Source organism: Tupaia chinensis, unplaced genomic scaffold, assembly GCF_000334495.1.
Source record: "Tupaia chinensis unplaced genomic scaffold, TupChi_1.0 Scaffold000104_1, whole genome shotgun sequence".
Lineage (NCBI taxonomy): Eukaryota > Metazoa > Chordata > Mammalia > Scandentia > Tupaiidae > Tupaia > Tupaia belangeri.
This window is the reverse complement of record NW_006159568.1, coordinates 2,739,767-2,760,173: the sequence shown is the minus strand read 5'-3', so window position 1 is coordinate 2,760,173 and position 20,407 is coordinate 2,739,767. Positions and strand designations below refer to the sequence as shown.

Here is a 20,407-nt window from a genome sequence, read left to right as displayed (position 1 = left end):
AACACTGAAAACCCCATCAGACTTAATTCTTTTGCTTTTTGTTTTCAAACAAATATTTTAAAGACCTCAAGGAGAGGAGAGTGACTATTGCTGTTTCCGTTGCTCATCCCTGGTTCCTAATGTTTCACATTTTCTTCTGGTGTCATATTTCTTCTCTCTGAAGAACTTCTTTGGCAGTTCTTCTAGAGCAGATTGCTGGCAATACATTCCACTTTTTAAAAAAAGTCAGAGAATGGGACCAGCAGTTAGTGTAATGGCTATGTCGCTGGACTCCCATGTAGCCGACCGTGGATTGAGTCCTGGGCCTGATGGCTTAAACTCACTCTGGGCACGTGTGTGTGCTTGCCCAGGATCCCAAGAGGAGAATTGAGGAGAAGGGATTGCGGCGTGGCCATCCCCCTTGGGAATGATTTCTTGCTTTCTATCTCTCTGTCTCTCTCTGTCTTTCTGGCAAGCACATGCGCCCTAGAACAAAAACCTCTCCCCTGCCCCCCCCAAAAAAAAAATCAGAGAATGTCTTTATTTAACTTCACTCCTGAAGTGTTATGTATTTTTCCTGAATGTAGAATAATAGGTTGACAGTGTTTTTCCATTATAACTTAAAAATAGGGTCCCACTACCTTCTGGCTTCTAATGAGAAATGATCAGTTATTTTAATTTTGTTCCCCTATAAGTAATGCAAGTAAACTTAAAATATGAAAATGAGTTTTCAGCCATTGTTTTCTCACTTTTTCTTTCTGTACCACACTCTCTTTCCTTTTGGGACATGAAGGAAGTGAATATTAGACCTCTTGTCATTGTCCTGCAAGCCCCAGAGGTTGTAGTCTGTTCTTTTTAAAAATACTTTTTAATCTGTGTTTGGATTGGATACTTTCTATCTTCTACAAGTTTATTGACTCTTTCAGCTATCATATCAATTTAGCTATGGAGCCTGCCTGGTAAGATTTTTGTTTAGGTTATTTTAATTTTCAGTTTCTAAAATTTCCATTTGGTTCTTTATATCTTTTGTGTGTGTGTGTGTGTGTGTGTGTGTGTGTGTGTGTATTTTTTAAGGAAGCTCTCTATCTTTCAATCTGTTCCAAGTGTTCTTGTGGGAATGTTTGTGTAAAAAATGGCTTTAAAGTCTTGTCAGTTTTAAATCATTCAATTTAAATGTGTTATTTCAGTGTTGGCGTATGTTAGTTATCTTTTATTATAAGTTGAGGCTTTCCTGATTCTCATATCAAATTATTTTGGACTGTATTCTGGGTAATTTAAATATTCTATTATCAGACTCATTGTTTTGGCTAAACCCTATGACAAATGTTAATATTTCTGTTTTAGCAGGCAATCATTCTGATTGTGTTCAGGTTGCAAATTCTAATCCACCTTATGTGGGTTGTTGGAATGCCCGTTCCTTTTACAAAATCTCTGCAGTCTTCTTCAGATCTGTCCTGCACACATTGGTTTGGGAACTGGGTGCTTGTCAATCCCATGGTTCACTTCTCAAAGTCTTTGATAGGCTGTTAGAGCATGAGCTTCATGCATGCACAGGGTGCATCATCCTCCATGCATGGAGGGGTGAGCCTAGGAGTTTATAAACAACTTTAGGGGACTGTTTATCTGTGCTTTTCCCTCTTCTTCCCTCTTTATGATCTCTCTGGTTCTGTTTGGTTGCCTGGGCTTCCTCTTTGGAATGCTTTCCCTATCTCATTCTTCTGTACACCTTTTTCAGTTGTGCCCAACATTACATCTAGTGCCATGTAGCAGGAAGATTGAAAGAAATAGGCAGCAGGAGTTTGTGCCATTCCCTCAAAAAGGAAGTTTTCCATCAATAGTTGTAGATTCCTCTGGACCCATTGCTGCTGTCACCCTTCCACCAGCCACAAGACCACATGGGGGCTGGGGAGAGAATGTTACCAAGCAAAGTTGGGGGAATTTCTTTTTCTCTACTGAGCAGTAGGAGACTCTTTTCCTGCTCCTCAAAAAAGAAGAAGAGCACTTCTACTTGAATCTTCCCTGTCTCCCCGAGGTCTTGCTTCCACCTGTAGGCTATGTTGAGTCTAGGATAGGGAATATCAGAGGGAGAAAAATGGTAAGTTGCCACCAGTTTGATGTGAATTTTAATTCTGTCTTCCACAGTCTGCCTTAAGTAACTGCTTTATACAGTATCTCTAGGTTTTATATCTGTATGCGGTGGAAAAGACAGTAGACGATGCTTATTCTACCTTATCTGGAATCAGAACTCCTGATATATCAAGAGTTTTGAAATCACTAAAAAATTTAAGCGTGAAGCAGTGTATGTAGCTCTGTGGTATGGGTTTCACCTCACTCTTCAAATTTATGCTTCATATTTAAGACTGCATCCCACACAAAGAAATTGACCTTTATAGGGACATTAAATGTGCAAATTTAGAAAATATTTTGAACACTGGAAGCCATGGAGGTTTTTGCTTTTTCAGATAAGCAAAATAGAGAAATCTTTTTCCAAGTACAAAGTAACTTTAAGGCCAGCTAGGTGGCATGGTGTTTAAGGCTGCTGGATCCCACAAGGCTGACTACGCAGTTTGAGTCCTGGACCTGGTGTCTTGAAAAACATGCTGAGATGCAGTCCAGAATCTCTAGAGGAGAATGGAGAAGAGATTAGCTGTCTTCCCTGGAAAGCGATTCTCCCTCCTCCCCCACAGACCTCCCATCCCCCTGGCTTTCTCCAGTGAGCCCAGGCACCCTATAGCAAACTGGAAAAAAGAAAGTACTTTAATCTTATTGTTATGTCTAACAGCGCCATTTAGCAAGTTTTTTTTTTCTTTCTGCTTGTTGTACTTATTAGATGTGCACTAGGTTCCCTTTTTTTTTTAATCCTTAGTACGTTTTTGGAAATATGTTGAACATTTATTCTTTTTCTTTCCATATTTCATACCTTTTTGTCCTTCACGTTTTTATTACTGTTTCTTCAGATTCTTCAGGACTTCCCTTCTGGTATTGCTAAAATGGGTGGACAGGAATTATGTAGGGGTGCTGCTCTGAGAGTTTGAACTCTGAGAGAATAATCCCCCCCTTTCCAAGGCTGTCTGCATCAGCTGTCCCCCTGGCTAATTAGAATTCCAAAGGGCATTAATAACCATTTAAATTAATCCGATTATACCTGCAATTGCTAAAGGTGAAGTTCAGGCTGTTTAACTCTCTGTTAATGAACACAAACAAGAATCAAAACTGAGAAGGAATTTTACATTTTATTTTCATTTCTATCTGGACAAAGAAAACCTGCTCCCTTGTAGTAGTCTAGTTACTGACAATGAAAGGAAGCTCTACCATTAATTCAGCCTTCATTAGGAGGCCAAAGTTAAATAGCTTGATCTTGTGAAAATATATTTGCATTGCTCGTGAAAGCCCTTTGGGGCAGAGCTGTAGAAAACCACCTAACAGTAAATAATCCTTTAGTTAAATGTGAAAGTGTTACAAAGAGCTAAAAATTCTCCTCCTAACAACTAATGTTAAAACAGTAATTTAAGAGTAGTGGTCTCCCAAGGGACATTAAGCAGGTGGAAAACAGCTATAATTTCATAATTTTAGATAAAAAATTAAAAAATTGACTAGTCCTAATGAATCAGAAGAAACCCTAGTAACAGTCTGGTTCAAACTCCTTCATGTAGGCATTCTTTCTCCCGTACAGTAGACATGTAAACATGTTTACACAGAAATGTGTAAATATCTCAGTAACAGGAAATGTTACTAAGGTAACCCATTCCCATAAACCGATGACTTAGGGTTGTCACAGGATCCTGAATTTAATATTGTTTTATTTTACCCCTCCATTCTTAGAGAATTATTGCAATACAGTCAATTTCCCCATTCCCCATTCCTTGACCCTGCCATATTCTCTTCTTTAGATCAGATGTGTATTACAGCAAGTTTTTGAAATTTAGAAAGATACTGGAAAATAAAATGTTTAGTAAACATGGTCAGAAGATAGCATTCTCTGTATATGTTTGGAGCTGATAATTTTTTAAGCAGGAAAAGAAACAATCATATGAAGTATATTTCTTTCCTTGTAATAGGCTATTTCTCAAATAATTATTATCATTATGAATGTGTGTGAGTCAGCTATAGAAAAATCTAGATTCAAGGACTAAGTAAAAAGAAATTTAATTGGTTGGAGAAAAAGACATCTACTGGAATCTGCACAGCACTCCTCAACAAAGATATCTGTTAGTCAATAGATGTCATCCCCAACACCTGTCTAAAATGACTCATTTCTTTTCCTGATTACCACTTACAGATTTTTCCCTTTTTAAAAAAAAACTTTACACAAAATGTAAACTTCATACATTGGGGTTATTCTTTGGTCTGGATCCTTTCTTTGAGTGAAATAAGCTTTGGGATGCTTATTTAGATGTTCAATGGAACAGTGTGGAGAACAGTAATTGTGTTTGGGCTAAAGAATTAATCCATTTAGTCATGGGAAGCATTACTTAGCTTTTCCTTAGCAGCTGAATTGTGGTGAAACTTAAGGGCTATTTTAGGATTTTAGCCTCAAATAGAAACTTTGAGAAATAGAAGTTTATTTGTGTTGATGAACATATGCTTTTAAATAATGAGCCATTGACTTAATGTCAATGAAAGTAAAATTGTTTTTCAGTTTACAGTGTTTGGTTTTATGTTTAACCATGAATTGAAAACTGCATTCTTTGTATTGCTATCCTCCTCCTTCCCCAAAAAATATTAGTATCTTTATGTCAGAAAACCATATTCTAACAGAAAGTCTTTTAATAAGTGATAATTGGGATGCTTCAGAAAGGAAATTTAACTTTCAGATGTTCTGATGGCTACTAGTACAATTCTCTACTGTATAAAACAGACTTTGAAAAAAGTTACCAACTGTAATTATTCTCCTAAAATGAAAACATCCATTGCATTATGACATCTAGTAGAACAAAAAGAAGTTGTTCAGAAAGTCTTGTTTCCATCTCTGAATAAAAAGTTCCTCATATTGGAACCAACAGTTAGCGTAATGGCTATGTCACTGGACTCCCATGTAGTCGACCACGGTTCAAGTCCTGGACCCAGTTACTTAAACTCACGCTGGGCGCGTGTGCATGCGTGCCCAAGATCCTGAGAGGAGAAAGGAGGAGAAGGGATTGTGGCGTGACCATCCCCCCTGGGGGGTGATTTCTCGCTTCTTGTCTCTATATCTCTCTCTGTCTTTCTGGCGAGCGCACGCGCCCTATAGCAAAAACCTCTCCAAAAAAGAAGAAAAAAAATTTCCCTGTATTTTATGTAAAATGTTCTTTGAAATTGTTAAAAGATTGAACAAAAGAAACTTTCCGGAGTGATATAAGCTGTCTGCATATATGCACCTGCACTGTACTGTGCTATGATTTACAGCCTGAAGAAAAAATTTAGAATCTATTTGACTTTGTACTTATAGCCTTCATGTTTTTGGATTTTCTGTTTTATATATAATTTATGTGCACTATCAATAAATAGTCCTTGAGCGCTCACTGTAGGCCTAGTGAACTGTACTGAGATGAACGGATATATATACCAGTTTTGGTTTTAGTCCACTTGTCTTTCAGTAGATTTACCTATTATAGATTCATATAAATAAAATCAGGGGCCAGCAGGTGGTATGGTGTTCAAGGAGTTGGACTCCCACTTAGCTGACGGCAGTTTGAGTCCCAGACCTGGTGGCTTGAAAATCATGCTGGGCACATGTATGTTCATGCCCAAAATACTGAGAAGAAAATGGAAGAGAAGGTATTGGGGCATGGCCATCCCCTCTAGGGTTATTTCTCACTTTCCCTCTCTGTCTCTGGTGGGTGCACACACCCTATAGAAAAACCTAAAACAAAACAAAATAAAATTTTTCCCCATCTTTTTTGCCCTTCTTGTTCCTTGGTAGATGTATACCCACCTTTTCTGTTAAGAGTAGGGCAGGATAGCTACCTCATTCTTTGCTGAGGATGGGCAGTGGAAAAATTGGTTCATGGAAGGCAGTCATCTAAATAACCACGTTTTCCAGAGAGGTGCTTAAGTTTCTCAATACCTTTTGGTGCTAGATGTTCTGGGCATGACATATTAGATTTCTGCTTTTCCGGAGGACGTACATTTATGACAATTTAAGAACACATTTTAGTCTGAATTGATAGAAGGAGTATTAGATAGGTTGTCAAACCTAGTAAATAGGTGACAATGATGTAATAATACAAACTCAGTCTGTTCTCACCAGACTAGTAGTTTAATGTGAATCCATGTCAGGATTATCAAAAATTAACATACCTTGTGTTGAACACGTACTTTTTTTCGATAGTTGCACTTCAGTAGAATGATAGTGATGTACGTGACAATTGAAATATTTTCGAAGGGGCCAAAGTCAGCCTGAGAACATTTTAAAGATGAGAAAGCTAGTGACTGTCATATAACAAGTGGGAAATATGCTATAGCAGAAAGAATGCAGATAACGTATGAACTTTGCATTCACATAAACTAGAGGTTTCTGGTTCCGTTTTGACACTGTATGCCTCAAAGTTTCTCTGCTATACAAAGTGTAAATGATAATATTAATATAAAGGCTGTTTATTAGGAGTGAATGAAAATCAATACAAAGCATTTAGCACAGTGCCTGGTACATAGTAGTTATATATAGATACTAATTCTTCCCATGAATATTTATTAAATTGATGTGCTTCTATGCTTTCTTCTGCCTTTAGGAATTTCTTTCATCTCTTCCTAATCAGTCCATGTTCATCACAGTCCACCTGAAGTCAGATCTCTATGAAGCTTTTCCCGTGTGACTTTTGGGACCTGATTTCCTTATATTTAAAATGCAAAATTTGGGGGCCAGCAGGTGGCATAGTGGTTAAGGTGCTGAACTCCCACGTAGCAGACCATGGTTCAAGTCCTGGATCTGGCAGCTTGAAACTCACACCGGGCACGTGTGCATGCTGGCCTAAAATCCCAAGAGGAGAATGGAGGAGAAAGGATTATGGCATGGCCATCCCCCATGGGGGGTGATTTCTCTCTTATTGTCCCTCTGTCTTTCCAGTGAGTGCATGTGCCCTATAGCAAAAAAAACTCTCAAATAAACAATAATCAAATAAAATGCAAAATTTGAATAAAATGCCTAGCCCCTTTCTGCTCTTCATTTTGATTCTCAGTCTTAGACTCAGACCTTGATACTGTTCTTTGAACTGCTCTGGTACTTAACTTGCTAGTACCACATAACTGAGTACTCTGCTCTTGTACTCTTGTGACGTTTTTCTGCGGATGTGGATATATTGAGGAGGACAGGGTCTAAAACAGTACATATGTGCTATTTTGTAGTTATCACTTAGACCAGAGTGGCATTTATAGATATTGAGGAATATTACTCTTTATAAGAGCAAATTGGGTGATAGTTAAAACTGGGCTTGGAGTACCTGATTCTACTGTGATTTAGGCGATAATTCAAAGGTCCTCTGAGAGACTTTGGAGTCTGCTTAGTTAAGTGAAAAGGGGGAAATGTATAACAGAAAGAACCAAGAGCAAGAATCTTAGATTATACAGGTAGAGAACAAGGCACGATGAAACGAGGATTTAGGGGACAGAATTGAATTTTCTGGAGTAATGGTACTGGGAAAACATATCTGAATTAACTAATAAAGAGTGTGTGGGGTTAGATTAATGTAGACTCCAGGGTCACTTGGAGATTTGGGGTTTCACAGACTTCGTGCTTTAAATTTAAGTGACGTATTCATTATATTCATGGAGCATTTATTCTCAAAAGGAAGATTTATTTTGGGTGTTTTCCTGGTTAGCTTCAAGAAGGCTCCTGCATGAAATTATACTGGAATTGGCTTTAAGGATGTAAATCCCATAAATCCACAGCTTGGGTAACAAATTGAATCTCTAACAAATACAAGGAATTTAAGGAAAAAAATCCCATTTATAAAAGAAAAACCAGTATTATGACTAGATACTATATATATACAAATTCAGTATCCAAAGGACATCTTTGTCTGGTGTTGGAATCATTATCACTGCCTACTTCTTACATAGACATAACAGAAGTGGAGCTTGGATTTCTTGGGTTGTGATATCTTTTAAAATGGCAAAATCTTATAAGTGCACCCCTCACATACCTAATGCCTGTGATTTTTTTTTTTTTTTGAGAAATTCAGTCAGCCATTATGTTATTACAGAAAAAAACACAAAGTAGTTTTTGTTTGTTCTCTTTCTATCTATATGTGAACTATATTACCAAAAAATAGTATTTGTGATATGATCATGCAGACCCATGTGTTCCGTGTTTAATATAGCAGTTCAGTGAGGAAGAAGATGACCATTCTGGGGTAAGTTGTTGGCTGCATAGAAAGGGGAACATTGAGTTTGAATCCTGAAGGATCTTGTATAAGGAGACTTTGACTTTGTGGAGATAAGGGAATGACCTTTTTAAATCAGAAGAGAGATGGAGAACAGTATGAGAAAATTATTTAAGAAGAATATTTAATGTGGTCATTTAATGCGATGATGTGTTGTGAATTAGCTGGGAGACACACTACCTACAAACACTATTAATTTAGTCCAACATTTGAGGAGGTAACATAGTATTGATAATAGTACTATTGGAAGTAAATAGTGGGCCAGCAGGTGGTGGTGGTTAAAGAGCTAGACTCCCACGTGGCCAACCACAGTTCAAGTTTCAGACCCAGTGTGTGTGCATATGTGCCCAAGATCCCAAGAGAAGGGAAGAGAAAGGGTTGCGGCATGGCCATCCTTCGTAGAGGCTCATTTCTCACCTTCACTCTGTATCTCCTGAGAGCACGTGTACCCTGTAACAAAAACCTTAAAAAAAATAAAAGTAAATACTGCCAAAATAGTATTGAAATAAATGCTTGGGATTTTATAAAAAGATTGATGGAAAAAATAGTGAGAGTTCTGAGATTGCAAATTTGTGTAGTTCTTAAAATGATTCTACCACTGACAGAAATAGAAAGTCGAGAGAGAGAGAGAACTAGTCTAGTTTAGTTTCAAAAGTGTTGAATTCAGATTATGTGTATTTGATTTCAGTGAAGGGATTATGAGGGTTCTTCAAGAAATAACACTAGAATGTTGTGTCAGGCCTGTAGATATAAACACATGTAGATATTTGGACATGGAAGACATCTCAGAAATCATATCATCCACTAGTTTTATGATTTAGGTACAACCAGACCTCTGCCTTTTGTTCCTTTGGGTCACAGTGTCCACCACAGAAATAAACTTGCCATGTATTTTGAATGAACAACGAAAGAAACATTACTGTATATTATAATGGAATTCCATCTGTGGATGCAACTTCTTTGCCAGACCTCTGATAGGAGTAACAATAATATTATCTCTTCTTAATTTTAATACATTCTTTGCCAAGGCTGTTCAAATAAATGATTGTATAGTAGGTAAAAGAAGAATATTTGAAATGAAAGAAGACCTAATTTAAAGAAACGGGCTATATTTATTGTTCTGGTGATTTTGAGACTTATTAGATAGGAATTAGGCTGTATAGAAAATATTTTGTTTCATTTTTCCTATTATGTTCTCTTTTAATATCTAGCTCTCTGTTTTGTTGTGACCACTTTGAGCACTATAAAAGTTAAATTTTGTAATTGATATTAGTAGGTTACTATTTAAGACTATTTAAAATGAACCTTTTCTCTCAGCATATTCATTTTTGAATTTCCTTTTGAAAATATAAATACTTTGTTAAAAGCTTTCTGTTTAATAAAATTTAGCATTTTTGATTATTTTAGTGTTACTTGAGGACATGAAAAAACTCTTCCCAAAATATCTAGAATACTGTTACATGATTAAAACAGAATCTGTAGTCTTCTCAATTGAAATATTAAACATTGGCGTATTCACTTCTGTTTTTTTTTTTTTAAGGATTTAAATTTTATTAATGACAATTTTAGGTCATTATTAGGTAACTATTAAGATGAGTAATTTTTAAGATTTATATTTTCATATATTGTAATGTTTGTTAACAAAACATTTGAGTGCTTGATGGGTTTATTATTTGAAATCATGACACTATTTAAAATTCTTTGTATTCTTTGAAGAGGAGGTCACCATGTTGTATTTTATTTTTACAAGACGGAGAAGACAATCCAGAAAAATAATCAAAGTCAAGGTAGAGCAACTTGTTAAACACTACAGAATTAGACTCCCCCTCCCCCCTGCTAGTGTGATACTTTGAAGGCAGCTGCGACAGATAAACTCTGGAGCCCCAGATGGTGGTTGCCTAATCCTCATGAGAATTCATGTCCTGGAAGCAGCTCTTATCTCTCCAGACCTGACATTGTCTGTGAGCTTTTGCTAAGGAGGGAATAATATAAACATGCTATGCATGAGTTTCACTTCTTGAATATGTCAAAGACACAGGAAGTTATAGCAAAGTATAACAAGAACAGAGTTCACATTATTGAAAGTGTTGTTATTTAAAGCACTTGATGCTAGCTTGTGATGAGTGATGGGTGTAGTCTGGGAGGCAAGGCAAAGTGAACATTTTTAAACAGAAATGCCAATCCTCCCAAGACGAATTCGGAGATGTAGATTTGTCATTAAATGTGCAGTATCCAGAACAATTCACTATTACATGATTTACTCTAACAATTTAAGACAATTCATCCTATAAGTATAAATTCTGGGTTTTCCCCCTCTTACCCTACCCACCACACCTTTGAAGTTTAAGCCTCAATTCCACTATTCTGGATTTGATGTTTTGTTCACAAAATTTCCTGGAATCTGATGTGTGAGATCTGGGTCAGTGATAATTATAAATGGTCGTCTCTTTAGCAAAGCAGCCAGATGTTCTAAAGTGGAATTGTAGAGAGTTTATCTGCTTCAGGTGGTGTCTCATTTAATTTAACAAGGTTTTTTCCTTATCATAAAATTATAAAATTTGTAATCAAATGGGAAAATCTAGTGTCTCTCATAATGAAGCTTAAGCCTGTCTTCCAGATCTTATATCTTTCCTCTAAATACCCTGTTTTCCTGCTACTCTTATCTTTCCTAGTCCCAGAATTTATGGTGTCCTTTTATGTTTTCTTTTAGAGAGGTTTTTGCTATAGGGCACATGTGCTCGCCAGAGAGACAGAGAGAGACAGAAAGCAAGAAATCACCCCTCAGGGGGATGGCCACGCCATGATCCCTTCTCCATTCTCCTCTCGGGATCTTGGGCACGCACGCACGTGCACCTGACGTGAGTTTAAGCCACTGGGTCCAGGACTGGAACCGCAGTCAACTACATGGGAGTCCAGCGACATAGTCATTACACCACCTGCTGGTCCCTCCTTTTATGTTTTCATCCACTTCTCATTTAATTTCATCATCTTACAGAGTTCTTTCTCAAAGAAGTTTCTAGTCATAGTATGAGACCCAGCTTAACTATCGCTTCTGTGAAGTCTTCCTCATGTTTTCGTTTTCTTTCCTCCTAGGGTTTTATAGCCAGAGCAATATTCTAAGCTACAGATTTCATTGTGCCTCAAAAATGTTTTAACCAGAATCACATTTCATTTCAAAACCAGTGTATCACCCTAGTGGTCTCTGCCTACCACTGTCACTGTCTGGTTCATATCTTAGCCAGCCGTATCTTCTTTTCTTCTTGGTGGCTGCACTGCCACAGAGTGATTTGCTGTTACTCCCTCCCCTGAGCCTACTCTCTGGGTTTTTTTCATTTTTTAAGGCCTCACCTAAGCATTTTTTTCTATAACCATCTCTCTGCCCATCTCAGTTAGTCAGGAATTCTACCACTTTTCTCTCTCAGTACTCTTGAACACATGTTACATAATAAGTAAGGCATTGTGCTAGATTCCGTTGAGTACAGAAACCTAGTCAGTAAAGAAATCTTGACTTTTAAAGACTTGTAATCTAGAGGAGATGACTGTAATACAAAGTGGAAAGTGTTGGGTGCTGTGAGAGAACACTCCGTTGCAGGAAAGATTACTTCTGTTGGCATATTTATGGAAGGCATATAGTAATTTGTGCTTGTACCTCTGTTTGACTGAGAGCTCCTTATGATAGAGTCACCTCACTCTAGTACCCTGCCCTGTATACCTTCAAGATTTCTAAGAAAAAATTGAATGAAAATCTGGGCTTCGATTAGATAGGGTAGGTGATAGGGTTAAGAAAGAGGCATCAAAAAACTGGGTTTGGTATAAAATCATGTCAAATTATTTAATGACCGACCCATGGCATGTTCGTCACTTTTCTTACTTTCTGAAATTCTTGTGCCTATTGCGTTCTAGAGTAGCCAAATGAACTGCTTTAGTCTACCCTGTATGTTCATTTTCTATGGCTTCCTATTTCGGTCACACTCCTCATATCTTCCCCACCTGCATTCTCTTTTTGGGGATCTATTTCCTGCAGTACATTAAAAGGCCAATGAAAACGTGCCCCAGATGGTGCTGTTCTTTATTGTGATCTCTCACCACTTTGTGTTCCTATTTAAAAGAACAAACAAAAAGACACATGCTGCTGGTTTGTAACCCAGCTGGCTCTGATCTCTCCTACTCATTTGTCTTTGCTATTCTACCATTCTTGGTTTCTACTGTTTTCGTTTTGTTTTCCTACTTCACACTGTTCCCATTTCTGCTGTCATATTTGGGCACCATCATAATAAAATCCCTACATTCTCTCTGATTGGATTATACATTCTATATTATTCTTGCTTCCCCTACTTAATCCTCTTTTTCTCGGTTTTCCTTTTTTTCTAATTCCTCTTCTATCGTATTTTTCCTGTGTTCCTCTCCAAGTCCATTTTCATCTTTATTACTCTTCAACTGTATTTTTTTTTAATTCTTCAGTGTATGCCATTAAACAACAAAAAATGGGATCAAACAAACCCAAAACAAAACATAATACTCCTCAGCTATATACAGTCTCATTTTGTACTCCCTCCCCTATATTCTTATTGTTTGAGTCAGCTCCATGCTTTACTCTTCATTTATTACTTTTAGTCCCTTTCCTCATATTTCTCCTCCACAATAAATCTTAAAAAGCAATAATCTCAGCTAGTCTCAGTCATCATTTCTATTCCTTAATCCATGTGCTTCTTTCTTTCATTATTCTTCTAAATTTTTTTTTTTTTTTAATTTTTTGCTATAGGGCACGTGCACTCACCAGAGAGCAACAGAGAGAAGGAGAGTGAGAAATAACCCCTGGTTGGCAGGGACAGAGCCATACTCTAGTCCACTCTCCACTCTCCTCCTGGGATTTTGGGCCCACACGCATACGGGTCCAACATGTTTTTCAAGCCGCTGGGTCTGGGACTTGAACAGACCCAAGGCATTGTTGGCCCTATGGGATCTAGCTCCTTAACCACCACACCACCTGCTGGTCCCTGATGTTTATTTATTTATTAGTGCGTATGTTTATTATGACCGTAAGATTAGGAGTGATGGCTGATGTGGAGCTATGAGTCCTTCAATACCAGCTGTTCTCTTTGGAAGCCTTAATGGTGAGGACAGAAGCAGTAGCCATATCAAAAGGGGGAAAAAATGAAGAATCAAATAAATTGCAAGGCATTTACAGCTATTTGTAAATTGTGCTTTGTGGAAAATAGAAATGTAATTGAGGAACAAGAAGATAGGAGTAGTAGATCGGAAATGTGAAATATTGGGAAGCTCTCTGCATCTAAAAGTAGGTATCTTCCCCCCACCCCCACACTCAAATCTACTGCACTGCAAAGTTCGGTTCATTAGTAACGTGCATGGCTTAGGACCAGCTGATGGCGTAATGGCTACATCTCTGACTCCTAGGTAGTCGACCGTTGTTTGAGGCCCAGACCCAGCAGCTTAAAACTCACATAGGGTGAGTGTGCGTGCATGGCCAAAATCCCAAGAAGAGACTAAAGAGAAGGGATTGTGGCATGACCAACCTCCCTGTGGGTCATTATTTCTTGCTTTCTGTCTCTCTCTGTCTCTGGCAAGTGCACCTGCCCTATAGCAAAAATCTCTCTCTTAAAAAAAAAAGTACATGTTTTGTGTGGCACTTAAAAAAATGCAAATGTCCTGTGATATCACGTCTCATTAAGACCTTGTGTGAATTTATCTTAATCAGATTATGAATAGAAATTTTAATTTTATTTGCGTGTAAGAGAAGGGCAGTAGAGGGAGGGTAAGCTTTAATGGCTAGAGGGCTTATAAGAGACATGGTTTTCAATGCATTCTTTTCTAATTTTTGTTTTTAATTCATTGAATGTTTTAACTGAAGGAGGTATTAGTGATGATCTAGCTTAATTTCTTTGTTTTTTTACCTGTAAAATAATTTAGAGAGATTGACTTGTTCAGGTCTTATAACTTGTTAGTGATTGAAAAGGGCCAATTCTCTCCATTGGTCTCTTCATAACACCATATTATTTTTGTACTACAGTGGCTTCCTTAGCCATTCCTTGACTTAAAAGTGGGAAGAACAGGATCAAAGAAATAGGGACAAAAGGTAATAAGTGCTCCTCTGCCTCCTCATTTCTTTCTTCCTCTATTGTCAGCACATAATATTTGTGGATTTCCATATTTGAAGAACAGATCCCACTTGAATACTCTGGGTCTGTTGTATGGCCAGTAGAAGAAAAGAAATAAAAATATTGGACTTTAATTAAAGAGGAAAGGTAGTAGTAAGTGTATTTAAAAGACAGTCTGTGCTTCTTAGAGAAGAAGATAACTTTCTGTCTAGAAAATCTGAGTGAGTGGGAGGGATGCCAAAACGGACTGGAGAATCAAGTGATCCAGCATTAGTTGAGAAAGTTGAATGTGTTTAAACCAGCAGGGCCCAATGACATGCATCATAGGGCACTTAAAGGTTTGGCAGATAGCATTGCAGAGCACCAGCAAATTACCATGCACAGGATGTGAAAAGGGCAGAGTAATGGCAGTGCTTCTGCGCTACCACTTTTGTTAGTCCAGTGCTCTTCACCTCCTCCCCCCAAAGCTATAGAAACAAAGAAGCCATACAAAACTCGCATTATTTGCATTGCATTGGCCCTTGAAAACACCATTTACCCAGCCATACCCCATTTTCCCAACGTATGCATTTCAAATATAAATCCAGTGTGGGTCTTAAGAACTTGTATAGTGTCCGGAAAATAAGGAGTAGAAATAGGGCCTCCATTCACGAGTGTTTCCAGAATCCCACTTTTCAGAGTACTTTCAACGTACTTCCTCATTTGATCCTCTAGTCAACCTAGAATATCTCTGGTGGACTATGTAAAGATACTGTTAGCTCAGTGCACATGGAGAAGGCATGCATTCTTTAAATTCAGTTTCTATTATTAATCCATACCTTGTTTACTTGTTTGTTTATATTATTTACTCTTTCTGCTTCCACAGAAGGATATGAGATGGCTTGCAGTAGGATGCACATACAGTAGGACAGTTAGAGAAATAAAGTCAAGTGGTAAAGCATCAGATAAAGGCCTCTCTTCTAGGAACCTGAGGTGAATGATTATTGTACTTTATACGTTCAGTTTTAGGTTCTACAGCTAAAGCAATGGGAAGTATAATGGGTTTGTTTGTTTAGTGAAAGAGACACATTCCTCTTTAATCTTATACTCATTCGTGCATGTATTTTGTTTAAAAACGCCTTTACTTTAGAGGAAGACCCTATGGAGCCATGTTTCTCTCTATCACTATTTGACCTAAGTGAACAAATAGTTGAATATGATTTCCTTGAGGAAGTAACTTGGTAACTTCTTTTGACACTGAAATCTAAGGAAAACCAGTCTTTTGAGTTACTATAAGTTATAGACAACTATTTTCACCAAGATTTTGAAGGATACAAAACAGTTCTTTGTATAGCCCTTGTTTTTATTGAACCCACAGAAAAATCACAGGGGATATTAGGAAGGGTAAAGTGTTATCTTGAATAGATCTTGAGTTTCAGCCAATGGACCCTATCTAGCCCCAGATCTGCTTTGGACTTTGTGTTTATAATATCACAGTCATCTGATAATGGCCAAAAGGATTTCTTATATCATGTCCAAGAAGGTTATTGTATAGATGATTCAAGAAGACCAGCCATTATGTATCAATTGCTTTGAATCATAGTTAAACAAAACAAAACAAAAACCCAAGAAATGATTTTAATTTATTTATTTACATGTGCCCAGCATGATTTTCAAGCCACTAAGTCTGGAACTGAAACCATGGTCAACCATGTGGGAGTCTAGCACCTTAACCATCGTACCACCTGCTAGCCCTCAAATAACTTTTTATAAAAATACTTAATAAGAGTTAGCATACGCCAGCAATTTTATGTAATTTTTAATGCCTATATATTATTTTACTTTTTGTGTGTGTGTGTGGCGAGGTTTTTGCTATAGAGCGCATACGCTCGCCAGAAAGAGAGAAATAGAGAGACAGAAAGTGAGAAATCACCCCCTAGGAGGGATGGCCATGCTGCAATCCTTTCTCCTACATTCTCCTCTTGGGATCCTGGGCACGCACACACACACGCCCGGTGAGAGTTTAAGCCACTGGGTCCGGGACTCGAACCACGGTAGACTACATGGGAGTCCAGTGACATAGCCATTTCACCAACTGCGGCCCCTATAATTTTACTTTTATGAAACCATATCATTCATGTTTTAGCATAGTTTTGTTTTGTTTCTGCCCATTTACTTTTTAAATGAATTATTTAATTTTATTTGTTATTATTATTACATTTGTTATAGGGCATGTGTGCTCACCAGAGAGAGAAAGAGACAGAGAAAGTGAGAAAGAAGCTGCCAGGTCCAGGACTTAAGCTGTGGTCAACTATGTGGGAGTCCAGTACCCTAACCAGCAAGCCACCTGCTTGCCCTTTGCTCATTTATTTTTGCTACCTTTCACTTGTACAACTCTCCTACCACAGAATAATTTGTGATTATACTTATGTGTGCCCTGTTCTTTTCTTCAATCACAAATGCAAATGCAACCATTTATTCATACCTACTTATACATAGTTTAGGCAGCATTATTCCTTGAAAAGTGGAATCATATTATAAATACTTAAGCTATAACACAACTGGTTTAGTTTAGTATACTTTTTTTAAGAATTATTTTATTTAACTTTATTTATTTATTTATTTATTTATTTATTTATTTATTTATTTATTTATTTATTTATTTATTTATTTATTTATGAGAGAGAGAGAGACAGAAAGAGAGAGAAAGTGAGAAAACACGCCATCAGGTCCGGGACTCAAACTGCAGTCAGCCATGTCGGAGTCCAGCACCCTTAGCCACCACACCACCTGTTGGCCTCAGTTTAGTATACTTTCTAAATGATTGCATAATATTCTATACCTTAAATTTATCATAGTTTATCCAGTTATTCCTTTGTTGATGGATACTGTTTAACTCCACTTCAAAGTAAAACATTTAGGATGATTTTAGTAAAAATCTTTTAGTTTTTGTTATAGGGCACACACACTTGCCAGAGAGACCCAGAGACAGAGAGAGTGAGAGAGAGAGAGAAAGTGAGAAATCACCCCTGGGGGATGGCCATGCTGCACCCACTTCCCTAGTCTTCTCTTGGGATTTTGGGCATGCACACAAACGCACACTGATTTTCAAACCACTAGGTTCAATACTTGAACCATAGTCAGCCATGTGGGAGTCTAGGACCCTAACCACCATGCCTCCTGCTGACCCCCGTAAGTGGTATTTTTAATATACAATTTCCAAGTTTTAGTTGCTGTGTTACAACAGCTGGTGGAAGGCGTCATGTGGCAGAAGAGCAAAAAGGGTAAGACCTGAAAGTCAAAAGGGTCAATCTTGTTCTCGTATAAGGAATTTACTCCTGTGATACCAGCATCTGGTGTCTGGCATTCTTTTGAGGGAATTCTCAGTGATTCACATGTTGCTTCTGACGCTTTGTCTCTTCTCTCTCTGATATCCCGATTATGAATTTCTTAACATCTTTTGTAGTTGTTCCACCATTCTTGGATATTGATTTCTTCTTTCAGTTTTTTTCTTTGCTTTTCAATTTGGGGGTTCCTGCACAGTTTCTTTCCTCAGTTGTATCTATGCTACTTATGAGCCCATCAAAGTCACTCTTTATTTCTTGTACAGTGTTTTTAATCTGTAGCATTAACTTTTGGTTTTTACTTAGAGTTTTCATCCTTTTACTTAATATTTGTTTTGTATATTGCCTGCTTTTTCCATTAAAGCCATGAATCCTATTTTTAGAAAATTCCTAGTCTTGTATTTCCAACATTCCTGCCATATTACACACTGATTCTGATGCTGATCTGTCTTTTCAAACTTTTTTTTTTTCTTTTTATCATGACTGATAGTTTTTCTTTGAAAGGTGGGCATTATTTACTGGATGGGAAGAGCTCGGTAAATATGCTTTAACAATGTGGTGAGGTGTGGGGAGAGGGAAGACATTCTTCAGTGAATGGTGAGCCTGTGACCCTGGCTGTGAAGTTCACTGGTACTTCTCAGTCCTATACTTTCCCTCTCCTCCTTGCCTTCCCCACCCCTTGCTTTTAGGTAGGTCCAGAAGGTTAGAAGGGAGCAGGAATTGGGTATTTTTCTCCCTGCAGGTAGTTAGATTCTGGCAGGTGAGCCTCTGCTAAGATAGGGCAAAAAGAAGGGATTTTTCTCTGATATTTGCTGGGAAGACCTGGTAGAGCTTCTGGAAGTGAAACTCACAGAGTGAGGACCTTCTTACTGATAGGTTTACCTGAGTTTTTCATTCTCAAATTTGTCTACATTAAGCCTTTAGTAATTCACCAGTTGCAGAGTTTAGACTTTTCTACCCTGGCTCTGGTTCTATGGAGATTTCTGCTGGTAAGTTTCTGCTCCAGTGCCTTGTGATTCTCCCTGTCCACCTATCTGTCTCTTCAATGTTTAGGGCTGCAATTTACGACCTCTCTTTTCTGATGGTTCTAAGAAGAGTTGACTTTTTGGTTTGTTCAGATTTTTATTTGTTTTCAGGACAGAACGGTGACTTCAAAACTCCTGGAAGACTCTGCAACTGGAAGTCTGTAGAATATTTTCGTTTACCTTGAACATAGTTATAACTCTGCCTGCTAATTATAATATCTTGATCATTTAGGGTCAGCCTTTGATTGTCTTTCTCTTGAGCATAGGTGACTTTTTGTTTTTATCATGTATTTTGTTAGATTTTGCAAATGAAACATTGTACAGACTTTAGGTTCTCCTGATTTTCAGGAGTATTTTCTTTTTAAAAATTTTTCAAAGCTGACAGCTAACTTGACTATATTTAAGCTTTACTCTTCCCCATCTCTGTTTCTAAATCTGTAAAATAGGAATAATTGCATACTATAGAATTTGGAGGGAGGGATTTAAGTGCTAATGCATTTGAGGCACTCAAAAGTGCACATGGAACCTAGTAAAGGCTACAATGAATGGTTACATATTTTTATTCAAGTAGTAAATTGGGACCAGCAGGTGGGATGGTGGTTAAGGCACTGGATTCCGACATGGTAAATGTGTTTCAAGTCCTGGACCTGGAGGCTTGAAAATCATGCCAGGCATGTGTGTGCAGTCCCAAAACCCTGAGAAGAGAATGGAGGAGTTGTGGCGTGGCCCTCACTCCTGAAGGGTGATTTCTGTCAAGTCTCTGGCAAACCTTTGTGCCCTATGGCAAACCACCCCCTTCATCTCCAAAAATTAAAGAAGTAATATGTCGATTTTCAATTGTTATGAATGAGATTCTTTATTGTTAGGTTTGATTATACCTGTGAAACAACTGAGAACTCTTTGGCCTTTGGGCCTTGTAAAGTACGTTTTCCTCAAGGAGATACTTTTTCTGTTTTTCTTTTTTTTTTCTTTTGATGTTTGAAGTTATTTCCTTCCCCTTGACAGTCAGTTGTCATATTTAGTAGCTGTCAATTTATTCTTCTGTTAATTTTATTTGCTTTCTTTTTATATTTGTAGCTTCTAATTTATCTACAGAGAAACTCCATAAATAAATTTATTTAGGTAACATGTAAAATAGGAGTATATGTTAAATGTGTGACTTTGTGAGAACCATTGTTTTTACTGCATTTTAAATGAATTTAAGAACTAGAATTCTTACTTGTTAAAAAGCTTTACTAGAAAAGTATGGTACATGTTTTTTTCCCCAAAACTAAGTAATATTTTGGAGTAGAATGTGATACTGTGATGAAAAAAAAAAATCTTGCTGTTAGAATTTTCATTGAATATGGGGGTTAGCAGGTGTCATGGTGGTTGAGGTCCTGGACTCCCATATGGTTGACCATGGTTCAGGTCCTGGACCTGGCGGCTTCCTTTCTCACTTCCCTTTTTTTCCCTCTCTCTGATCAAAGTAAAAAGTAATAATAAATAAAATAAAATAAATGATTCTTTTAAAAAAAGGATTTTCATTGCACAGGGTAATTTCTCAAAATACGTTAAAAAAATAATAATGTAAGGAATAGTCCCAGTTTATTTCTAGTAGAAAG

At 37.5% G+C, this 20,407-nt stretch overlaps 1 protein-coding gene and 1 pseudogene across 3 annotated transcripts in view; one reads left to right on the top strand and one right to left on the bottom strand.

The window, feature by feature from the left end:
- Positions 1–15,157, bottom strand: part of LOC106734386 (asparagine synthetase [glutamine-hydrolyzing]-like) — a 44,500-nt pseudogene extending 29,343 nt beyond the window's left edge.
- Positions 1–20,407, top strand: part of ZCCHC7 (zinc finger CCHC-type containing 7) — a 253,537-nt gene that overhangs the window by 69,947 nt on the left and 163,183 nt on the right. The window lies entirely within an intron of this gene.